Genomic DNA, 12,956 nt, shown 5'->3' on the forward strand with positions numbered 1-12,956 from the left:
TGACAACTTGAACTTGTAGTTAGGAAGGGTCTTTTACACAAAGCTAAGTAGGTTAAATAAATTTTGAGCAAAAAAGATAGTTTCTTATGTTGCTAACATCATTTCATACTCAAAAAACCTGCTTATGTTCAGTATCTACCCATAGGCATTATATTTTAACTAGACTTCAACAGGATGTCAAGTAACTTACAGTAAGTAAGACTCCCAGAGTAGTTTACAATAAAATGCATCAATCACCAATCTCAGCCAGTCTCTGCATAGGTCTCCTTTGCCATGTCAGTCTCTGAAATAGCTGATAGTTTTTAGTCTTCCTGGTCCTGTACTTGGTCCTGGTACATCTCTGTTAAGCTGCCCTGACACTGTCTGATTCCCTACTTTTCCTGTGACCTGTTCTGCCTGTATTTGAGATCTTTTTACCCTCTTTTTGTGCTAAATTTTAACAGTCTGAAGTTGCCTATGCTACCCGCCAATCTGTTCCTGTAGTGCTACAGCCCACCCTTGGCAGCAGCAACAAGTGTTAAGACAAGGATGTGAGTGTTGAAGGATTTGTGTGAAGGGAAAACCTGAAACTGTCTGAGGGCGTGTTTGCCTGAAAGCAGTGACGTTAAAGAGTAAAACAAGCCTCAAATTGCTTAAATGGTAACCAGGGAACTATGAAGAGGTTTTTGAAGTACAGGAGTCAGCTTTCAAAGAAACAAAAGGAAGCCTGTAGCATGTGGGTAGACACATTGCAGTGGAAACAGAGGCCGTTGAACCTCTTCTGACACTGCGGGAAGCCTCCCATCACAACACGATGGGATGCAGCAAGTAGGGGCTCACACCTTGGGCGGTGTGTGACCTCCATGGTGTGCTTTCACACCAGCACGTGGATTAGCAACCTGCAGGGAGAGAGGCACATCTTCATGCAAAGCTTGAGCACTTCTCTCTCTCACGCAAGGTTTGTGTGAATAGGGTAACCTGCCCTCCCAGGGGAGAGGGTTATGCTTGTAACCCAGCCTGTCTCTGCATTCCCATAACTCCGTGGGTGTGGGTGCCCTGAGAACTCTGTGGGATTGGTTAGAGAAGGGTTTTTAGAAATTGAGAGGTGTTTATCAACATTTTTGTAAGTGTCTGGTATTGTAGTTTACCTGTTGGATTGTTAATCATGAGTATAAAAGTCACTGATTGTTAGTTCATTATTTCTTATTAATAAATCAGAAAGCTGCTTTGATTCTGATTTAAGCTATGTAAATTAAACAGTTTTTCCCTGCTACAGTTACAGTTTTTTTGCATCCCAATGACATCCTAGGAGTGGTTGCAATACAATTTACACAGTCTACATGGGTCACAGAAGCGAACCTTATATGTAAACCTGAGGTTTTAGTCTAATTAGAGTCTTAACAGTCTATTCGAATAATTATTAGTCCAGTTACAATGATGCTAGCACTTATAGTACAAATTACTCAGTTTTTACAGCTTATTCCTGATAATGCCAATTAAACCTAACAGTTTTCCAGTATCTGCCCCTTTCTCTGTGTTGTGCTCAGCCTTCCACTGCTCTTCCAGATCCTGAGGTCAGTAGCTTGGGGAGGTGGGGAGAGGGAAGAGAGTTGATTATAGGGAGTCATTAGCATCCTGTAACTTTCATTGTGCTTGTTTTTTTGGGATGTTAAAGTTTGTATTTTCTTGTGGTTCATTCTTGGGTATGCTTGGGGTCATTTTAATATGTTTGTTAACACAGTCTACTCACTTGTTCTCTCTTCATTGGTTTCTTCCAGCTTATATCCGGAGTCACTATATGTGATATGTTTTATGGATACCTGCTTTTTGTTATCTTTTTTGTCCTTAATGCTGACTTTATCCAGCTCCCAAGGCTGTGCTTCTCTGATGAGTGTAACTGATCACTGAAGAGTTGCTCAGAGCCTTGGTTTATCATCCTGTGCCCATACTCTTGTATACTGCATTTTTTTCCCAGCATCACAAATTATTCACTCAATGCTGAATAGCTGCTTCTTCTTACTTTTTGTGTTAGAATCAGCATTACAATGCAATTGTAATTGGTTGTGGATAATTGCTGTTACAAGTAAACAAGCTAAACCAAATCTCTAGGTGGGCAAAGAGAAGTCTAAAGTTCTTGAAACTTCAGTTGTTCTCTTAATACAAAGCCTGTGGCCTGTTACAAGTGATGGTAACACCATATTTACTGGGTTACAGTGCTACATATTGTGGAGAAACTGAACAGAGATCCTATATTGTCTTGTATGATTCCCTTGTGATCACTTCGTAAGAGTGAGGTGGAACTTACAAAGTACTGTTACCTTTTGTGTCCAAACTTTTAAACTGCAAATTTACACTATTTTTTGCTCTGGCAAAAGGTTTATCCATGTAGCTTTTGTTTAACAAATTTTTCTATTATTTTTCTTTTCCTTAGTGTTGTCTAAGAGGTTTCTGCTAGTGCCAGGATTAGCATTAATGGAGATGTAGTCAGATAGTCTGATTCTAAAAATTCTGCTTCAACAAGCAGTGCTTCAATTTTAAAATGGCTTGTCCTGTCAGTTGATACTGTCAAATAAGAATGTAAATTTGATCATTCATATATTTCTGCATTGATTAAATAATTTTGATGCCATTTCCACAAAACTACTAGATTGAAACATAGAATAAAATTATGCTTTCTTGAAAAAAAAAGTAAATTCATAAACACAAATTTGTAGTGCAGTCATATAACTAATATATCCAATGGAAGACAGATGTTTATACAGTAGCAGCTACAAAGTATTCTCGGAAAATGCTGTATCTGTGTAGTCATGATTATAATCAATAGCTATCTGATTCTTCTGACAATATACAAGTAGAACTATGTCAATATTAATCCATTTATGCAACTGTTCCTTGAGCATCTGTGTACTTACATTAGAGCAGTCTTTTTTTCTAGCTTTTTTGAGTGTGTGTAGTACCATGGCACCTTTCTATATTTACATGCTTTATAGGATTTTTTTCATTGTATTTTGCCTTGTCTGTTTTCCTTCACTTAGTTGTAGAATGTGAACGTACTTTATTATGCATAACCCAGCAATACCAAGTAAAATATACCTATATTTTTTTCCAATCCTTTTTCCAGCAGCTATACTTGCCTTCAATAAATAAATAAATAAATAAATAAATAAATAAATAAATAAATAAATAAATAAATAAATAAATAAATGCCTTTGAGGATCTTCAAATAGGTATACTAGTTTCAGAGAGTTTGGGCAGTATCAAAGCCTTCAGCAGCTCTCACGTTCTCTGCCTTACTGCCTGTCCCAGTGCTCTTCTGCTGGACGCACTTCTGCTTTTACTTCAGCATCTGATATCGGGGAATATTTTGGATGATATTTAATAATAAATCTAGGGTGAAAGTTACATCAAAGTTGAATTTTTACTGCAAGAACAGGTGGTTAGGAAAGAAAAGTAAAATGTATGAAAGAGAAAAAGGAGAATGGATCGCTGTTAGCTGTTAATAACACTTTAGTGTCACAATAGCACTTAACCAGAATGATTTTGAGCATATTACATTTGTGTTGAACATCACTCAAGGACAGCTCCTCTATGAAACTAAATTGAAATTCAAGCCCACTGCAATAAAATACTTAAAAATCACATTCTCCCAGAATGTGAGAATCTATTCTCCCAGAAACTCATCTTCACAGAAAATTTTCTAATATTTGTTAATAAATATGCATTTTCTTGGTCTGCTTGTCTAGTACAGGGGTTTTCCTGATTCACATTTTTTAGAATTGCATCTAGCATTAAAATAGGTTAGTAATAACATTACATATATGGTACACCCAAAACCCAAATATTAAACATAAAGATATAGTAATATTTTGTTAGGCTCACCTTGCAGATAATTCCATCTTCTATTCACTTCATTTTATATTCCTTGAAAGAGAAATTTTCTATTGGTTCTCTGTCATGTTTTTTCCCCAAGTGACTCAAAAAAAGAAATGTATAAAAATGTGTGCCTCTTTCAATTTTTGCAAAGAATAAAATTATATTTCAAGACTTCCAGTTTCTTTCAAGAAAATAATGGTTCAGATGAGTAGATTCACAAGGGGAAAGAATTAATTAGTATTTCCTTGACTCATTCAGCAAGACTCATGTTATAGTTGAATCCTAAATCTTTTTGAGAGAAGATGTTCCACCGTTTAGTGCTCTTTTTATTTCCTACTTAAGAACTGCTAAACTAAAAATTGCTCCAAGCACTAATAAAGCTGTAACAGAAAATCTGTTAGGTATTTATTTATGAGAAACATGTTAATTTGAAGTCTATATAACCTAGAAGTGCAGCCAATGCTTTAGTTCTAAAAAATTAGGAAGCTATTAACAATTACCAGGATAGGCAAATAAGTTTGAACAGCGAGGATGAATATAAGAGGTAGATAACTCCTTTTATTAACTAAATATAGCAATGGAAGTAACAAATTTTCCAAATCTAACCATCAATAATTAAATAAGATCTTTGGCTTTATAACATAATTAACAATCTTCCTCAATGTAACATTGACACATCATACATTTAATCTGCAACAATGTGAACAGTAACTGGCTGTAGTAACTTAAATTTCCTTTGAAACGAAGTATTGATTATTCATTCACTGTAGATATACAAGTCGTGTAGTTTAAGAAATTTAAGAATAACTTCTTAGGCAGTTGGGTTTTCTGAACTTCACCTTAGGTAAGTCTCATCTCACATCATAATCACATAATACCAGGTTGGAAGGGACCACAAGGATCATCTGGTCCAACATTCCTTGGCAAAAGCACGGTTTAGACAAGATGGCCCAGCACCCTGTCCAGATGAATCTTGTAAGTGTCCAGTGTTAGGGAATCCACCACTTCCCTGGGAGCTTATTCCCATGGCTGATTGTAGTCATCATGAAAAATTTCCTTCCTATGTCCAATCGGATTCTCCCCAGGAGTAACTTGTACCCATTAACCCTTGTCTTTTCTACATGAATGAGGGAGTGTTTGTCTTCTTTGGAGCCACCCTTTAAATACTGGAATATGCTGATAAGTTTATTTTCTGATTAGTTTACCCTTGCTAGGCTATAATTTGTCATCAACATAGTGTGAGAACAAAGTCTGACATGCACTCAACTCTTCCTCTCAAATTCTGACATCATATAGATCTAAACCCATCTTTTTTTCAGAGAGAGGTGGACAGCAGCAGCAGAAGTACTCAGCTACTTAACCTGAACAGAGATAGGCAGGCATCAGGTTTATATTTTTTCTTTAATTCAGATACTATCTTCATGGGTCTGGGTGTAAATTGCTCAACCTTCTTTGTCTTACCTTTCACAACATTTAGTTTCCTCTACTTAACTCTTTCCCTTGTACTTACATTGAGAGAAGCTGCCATTCTCTGGGATATGTCCACATAGACATTATCAAGTTCACTTGTCTGATGCTTTAGGCAAAGAGAAGTTCATTCTACTTGTGTCCTGAGCCATGAAATCACATGGCTGCAACTAACCCAGCAATGAAATGAAGTATGATATCTTAGGCTCTGCAATGGGATAACACTGTGTGGTTTCTTTTGGCTCAGAGTATGGGCAGAATACACTACAAAAAACTGCGTAAATATTTCCTTAAATGTACTCTGTGATGTAAGGTACTTAAATCCTCTGACCATGCAGAACTCAGAACATTCACTGAAGGGAGTAAAAAAGGGCTGTACCAGACTCTGTAACTGAAAACTTTCCTATACATTCTGGATGCCCAGCAGATTGAACTGAACCAAACTGAACAAAAAGGAGGGGCAAGTTGTCTAGATGCCCACAATCTATCTACTTATGGGGAAGAAGTGATAGGTGAATGGTAAAGCAAATCAATTTCCTTTAAACTTTTCAGTGCCATGCTCCCTACTTTGTTCCATGTTCTTTATATTCAGGGTTTTGAAATAAATCCTACATTGCTGCTTTCTATTGAAGGCAGCCATCTTTTAGAGACTGATTATTTTTAGAAGCTATCTTAACATTTTGTACGACATTTGTGTAATTAGAGGGTTTTTTTGCTTTCAGTTTAGAATGAAAAGACTTTGTCCTTTATCAACTGTAATTAGTTTTATGATAAAAAGGTTTATATCAGTAAGTAAGAATAAACATTCATTATGAAATGTGTACCTCCTCTGTGCCCTCTTTTGGTAGCAGAAATTGCCATCCTGAGGGCAAAAAGTTATTAAAAAGAATCTGGATTTAGGTTTTGATTACCAATCAGAAAAAAATACCTAATAAAAGTATCACACACAAAAACATATCTTTGCTGGCTATAGTACTGAGGTGTTTAATAAACATCTTCTGTTAGAGATCAAACAGACAAATGTGATATTTGATGGAGGTTTGCATTCATATATCTAATTTCTTACCTATCCAGTTTCATGTTCTTATGACTGCATAAAACATGAAGCTTTTTGGTCTTGTTTTATATAAGAGATTAAGTAAAGCCACAGTTGATTACAGTTTATAAATTGACCACACGCCAATTATACTGAAAGTTTACAAAAGGTAATGAATAGCTCATTGACTGTGTCTGTTTACTGTGCACTCCGCATTGATTTCTGGTTTGTTAGAACATTTCACGCATCAGCACTGGAACCACTAGACATAGCATTCTCAAAGGAACCCGAGAGAGTGCTATGGGTCAATAACTGAACCATAGACTGTACATACTCTACTTAGTTCAAATTAATCACTATGGACCAATTTTAGTCCTAGCATAAGTGGGTAGAACAGCAGGACTTGTATTTCGGTAGATTTTTTTTTTTACATTCTAGAATATCTTTTTAGAAATTAGTATCATATTTTTGTTTGAGTTTCTGAAAAATACGAAGTCTTTTTCTGTATTCCTTACATTCCAATATCAGACGGGTCCTTCATTTCAATTGATAATCGGTGATTTCAAGTTTGCTTTTGGATTGGGGCGTTGAAATGTCAATGTACTGAAAGCTTCCTGGAGACTTTTGTACATTAAAGGCCTCAAGATTCTTTCCTAATTCGGTATTTAGATGTTAAAAGCCTAACTGATCACACTGGCTTGACTGGATCTTAGAATATGACAAAACAAAAGGTTACCTTCATACCTTTGGTGTGAGTTAATTCCTTGAATTGTACAGCTGGTTGTCAGACAGAATTTCTTAAATGCTGAGCTGCAGTTTCTTTGGTTGGAATATCCACATCTGATACTGTTTAAGAGATTCCCCTCCTTCACACCTTTGGAGACTGTTACCTCCATTTGATATCTATTAGAAACTGTATACTCTGCTCTTTCTACTTATTGTTCAAACTATTGAGCCTTGCGATGTGATCAGCAGTGAACACAGTATTCTGGGCGAAGTCTTTAAAAAGCTATTATATGGCTGCTCTGTAAAATGTTTGTCAGCATATGACAGTATTTATTAACTTTTATGATAAGTATTGGGAAAAAAGTTGAGCATTTGTACCAGAATTGAGTAAGAACATCTTGAAGTGTGTAACAGACAAGAGAAGATAGTGCAAGAATTAAAGAGCTATATAATGTATGTAAGCTTATGTTCTAGCTTAGTCCTATACTCTCCCTCTCAGATAGTGGCCAAAAATGCAGCCACTTAATGAACACTTCATTAAGAATGGAATTATTTTCTTTGTGGTGTTCCCTTCCACTTCCAGCCAACAGCAGAGAGAGATTTCCAGAGCCAGAACTTCCATCTGTACCATAGTTTGTAACTTCCACCTGGGATGTCTGCTTTTTAATTTCAAGAGACTGAACAGGAAAATGGCTGATGTAACTGACAAAGCAACGTTACCAGGACCAAGACAACCAAGATCACAGTTATGTGAACAATTGCTCTGAAGAAACTATATTTTCTTGTGTTTGATGGCTCCTTCACCCTCAGGTAGACGAGAATCATGGTGTTCTTGTGCAGTTCACTTCTTGCAGTGAATCTAAATCCTCATCCTACATTTGATTTGTTACACTTACTGTAAAGTACATGCACTAACCATTAATTCAATATTCAGCTCTCTTCTCATTAGTGTTCTACTTGCTACCTTGACTTTGCTTATGATGTCTGCTAACTGTATGCTAAGCTACATCAATCTATTCATGTAAGCGAAACAAAGATTAAGACATTTTATAGCCGAGTGCTCATGAGCAACATCAAGCTTCCCATATTTACATCCAGATAATTTTTTTGCATAGATATTTTAAACACCTCTGTAGTCTCTGGCTGGTACAGGTACCATGTAAGATAAGATTTAGACTTTAAAGCTATTGACTTCTCTACTGTCTAGGCTATTAAAGCTGTTTATACTTCTCATATCCATAACACACTGTGACAATTTTGTGAAAGTCTGTAAATCACTGCTTGCTTTTAACATTTCTTAACTTCATGCTGTGCTATTGTATTATTACATGATACTACTTTTGTGTTCCTCTCTCTGTCCATACTACTTATTTATCTCTTATGATTCTTCTGCTGGGAGTGTTTAGCCTAGAGAAGAGATGGCTCAGGGGGATCTCATTAATGTATATAAATACCTGAAGGGAGGGTTCAAAGGAGATGGAGCCAGGCTCTTTTCATTGGTGCCCAGTAACAGGATAAGAAACAACCAAAACTTCCTTCCATTGGAAGTATATTTCTTATTAAGGTGTATAACATTGAAAATACATAAAGGAATATAAAGAGTATAAAGAAAGACGTGGTTACGGTCACCAGAGAAAAATAAAGGAATGACATGCAACTGTGCGACTTGCAGAAATGCCTAGCAATACATTAGAAAATATAATAATAGAGATAAAACTGCTCAACATTCCCTAAAATAAGAAGAAAGATTGAAAAAAACATGCTACGAGGTTGAGGAAAAGCAGAGAATCTTGTAGATAACAACCTCATATAAGACAGTCACATTTAGGCCAGAAGGAAGCCATGGCAGTTGCACTGTTTATAAAGATGCTGTAGAACCCCAGACCACAGTAGACCCTGAGAACACAGTGAAATAGGGTTATGAGAGATGAGAGATGTTCAAATTATTCAGGAGGCCAATACAAAGAATGATCAGAATATGTTATGACATCCGGTTATAGAAACATGTGGAAGTATATGTAGTGCGTATAAGAATCTAACAGAAACAGAGATGTGGACGCTACTTTTTCTGAAAAAATAAAACTAACAAATCATTGGTCCCTCATTCTTTCTTATTACTGCTACTATGGTGCCTAGTTCCTTTGAGACTTTAAAATATTCTGCCTGAGAACATTCAATTATTTCAAATATTTCTTTGTCCTTTTTTCCCAATGGATATATTGACAATATAGTCAACATTTCCTATTGTTATAATAAATTTGGTAAGCAGAGATGCTGCGTTTTATAGTCACCCTAATTCATTCACTTTCCTTATTTATTTATTCAGGGACAAATTTACTGATGAGAGGTAAGGGAGTTTCCCTTCCTGTCCCTCCACATGCGTGACACTCTCCCATTCAAAAAAGAATTGCACCTGTCTCCCCCACTGGTAGGCATTGAGATGCTTCCGTAGTAGGGCTTTTTTTGTCTATGCCTACCATGTGTATGTGTGTAAAAGTCTTTTACTGAATTCTCCTTACATTCTTTCAATGTGATCATTCTTAGTTTTGCATTGGTCTGATTTGCAACAATATTTCCATTTGTATTTATCATACATTTTCTCAAGAAGTAATCTTATCTACTTTTTTTTTTCCACAGCTTAAAAAAAGGCCTGAATTAATTACACTTTCTAAAGTTCTTGTGCAAAACTCTGTCAGAAGATAGTCCTTATGCAGATAACAAACCAAGCAACAAAGCTTTCGGCCTTTAAGTTTCAAGTTTGTTCAAAATACTGGTTGACTAAATTGTCATTCTTCATTCTGTTCCAATTAGTAGTATGCTCTTTTGGTGTTGTAAATGTCTGAAAGCTTTTTGTTTCTGCCATTTATTTTCGTGAGGCACATTCATAACCTTAATTTGGTTCAGAGTTTACACTGGCAACCTTCTGTTAGCATGTGAAGTTATTTCAGTTGGCAGCAGGTTTTTTATGCAGTGTGGCAGATTCCACTCAGGTTTTTTGCCAAGTGAAGTGCCAAGTGAATCACTAAGTGAGGGCAGGCATCACTCACCAGGGAGTCAGTCCCCACTAGTGACAGAGGGAGTGTTTTCACATGGCTCACCGCTTGGTCTTAAAGGAGGAAGGCAAAGGAATCCCTATGCTGAGGGCAAATAGCTTTTTAGGGTTACCATAGTGGGACAAAGGAAATACAGAATGAGATGTCATGTCAGAGAAAAATAGACTGTAATACAAATTAACTCTATGACTAGCAAAAAGGCAGAACTGTGGTTAGGTAAGATTTAAACAGGCTTTATGTACATCCATTAGAGAGACCTTCCCATATTTTTTTTGTGGTGTTTCTTGTCATATTCCTTGATTTTATGTTGTTCCCTGTTGATGTTAGGTCAGGACATTCTTTTTGGTGTTTTTTCTTCTCTTCACTTTCTTATTCTTTCAGTCACCCTTAAAGGTCCACTGCAGAAATAATTTCTTCTGTGCAATCTGGGTCTTTGTGACATCTGTCACAGAGAGACCCTCATTCACCTTCTCTCCTAGCTGTAGTCTTCCAACTGCCAATATCTTGTTTTCTTTCATACTGAGCAAGGCTCATGTTACAGTGATAACTTTGCTCAGTTTCTTGTTTTCCAATTTGTTTGGTCAGGTGACAGTTAGGGATTATAATTCTACCTGAATAACAGTCTCTCCCATTAAGTATGCAAAATGGATTTGTAATTTATGATGTGCTGCAAAAAAATGTTAAGAAATCTGCACCTACAACATAGTGGTATTCTAGTTAGGGACTTGGATTACTGTTTTAATGTATTCTTAGATGCCGATTGTACTTTTAAATTAAGACTGACAATATGGAATGTACAGAAAACCAGAACTCTGGAAGATCTTCTAGGAATTGGAACTGAGGATTTTCTGACTCAGGCATAGTCTGGCAAACATATGTGAAACACAAGTTTTTGCTGCTTTTTTTGACATGATTTACTTGTAGAGAATTTTCCATCAGAGATGTTTCTTTCTTGCTGTTTCTCACCCACAGAATATCACACCAATGTTGTAGCAGGTAACACATTCTACAGAAGTGAAAACCGAGACATGTAAAGGACAAGTATTTCCACTGTATTATACAGGAGATTGTACTTGCCATATGACAGACAAGTAAATAGACCCAGTAGACTTGAAATACGTTGTCTTGATTTAACCACTCATAATTTCTTTCTTACTTTGTTACTATGTCTGTATGCATTAAAGGGATGGTGTTTTTAAGGTGTCCCATCTTTCTCTGATTAATCAGAGGTTTTATTTCTTCTTTCAGATCTTCTTCCTTCAGGATCTTGATCTTTTTGTCTTTGCATAGGTGAAAAATTTATAGACAGCACTTTAGGCAATACTATTCCCAATTAATCAGAGAGGTTTACATCTAGTTTCTGTCAGCTTCTCTTAACAGACCATTTTTAGAAGGTAAGAATTATACGAAAGTGGGAAGAACATTGAGATAATCCCACCTGTCTGTTAGCATAAAAATGGCAAGTTCTATCATTTCAAGACTGCTCAGTGAAAATGTGAATATAGTTCTTTCCTGTAGCTACCCCTTTGGATAAATAGTTTGCTACTCTGTGCTTAGAAAATATTAGTATAACCTTCTGTCCACATAATTTCTCTTTAAAAATAAATCTTCACATGGATTCCCCATATCACATGGTGGTAGAAAAAGATTTTCTAAAGTGACACATGAAAAATATCACTTGAGAAATCTGATCTCTTTAATTACCAATGAATATTACTACAACGTTTTCTTCAGTGAAATTTATGAGGGAATCCAGGTGCATTTTCCTTAAATATTGCAATAAAATTAGGTAGCGCAGTATAAAAATTAAACAAATCATTTCCTATGTGGTTATTAATTGGGTATTTCTCTTACAGTCAAGCCATTCTCATTTGTTGAAATGCCAGTTCTTAATGTATCGCATAATGTCTGCTGGAGGATGAAATTATTCACAAGAGAGGGCCCTCAGAGAAGGATCAATGTATTTATATTAATGTAAATTATTGCTGATTAATGAACACTGTAACCAATCAGGAATTAAATCCTTACTGTATTCCTTTTTTGGAACCTAACCTTCCTGTCGATTTTTGCAAGTTAGTAGTGAGATTAATCTATCAACTACAGAAAATAGGAATAGTAAAAGTCTAATCGATATTCTTTTTTCCATGAAAAGAAATATTATTTTGGAGGAGAAAATAAAATAGAACTTAAAGAGTATACTTAGTTTTTCCAAAATAATTCCTGTAATAGTGCTTATCCATATCACTAGAATAAATGTTTGTATTTATGGTTAATTACACTGCATATAAGTTTTTAATTGGTATCTGCATATGATATATTTACTGTGATATTGGAACAGTGTGAGCTTGTGGAAGTAGTCATATAATATTTGACTGCTATGTGTATAATCTCAAAACCGTAGAAAATTCCAATGTTCTGGACAGTGAAACAAAAAAGCTAAAATGAATTATGTCAATATGTACCTATGTATCAGCTTGGTTTTCACAGAATTCTTCACCACCTGAACAAAGACAAAACATGCCCTTGTTGGTGTGATTTAATGTGTCCACCCGTGCACTGACAAATGTAGTGGACGTTTGTGTACTTGGATTGAAACCTGGTGGAAACTGCACAAAAATGTGTACTTCAGGAAGAAGAAAGACTAAAGAAGCAAGTTGCAATACTATGAAAAAGCAAAGGAGAACAAAGACTTAGTATCTGTCATGAAAGAAATAGTTTGACAACCGCTTTTTAGCCATCAGACTACGAACCAAGTCCCAAAGCTTCAGAATGGAAATAGTCCTACTCATACTGTGGGTTTGGCAGAAGAGAGAATACTCAGT

This window comes from Caloenas nicobarica, chromosome 4 (assembly GCF_036013445.1).
Source record: "Caloenas nicobarica isolate bCalNic1 chromosome 4, bCalNic1.hap1, whole genome shotgun sequence".
NCBI classification, from domain to species: Eukaryota; Metazoa; Chordata; class Aves; order Columbiformes; family Columbidae; genus Caloenas; species Caloenas nicobarica.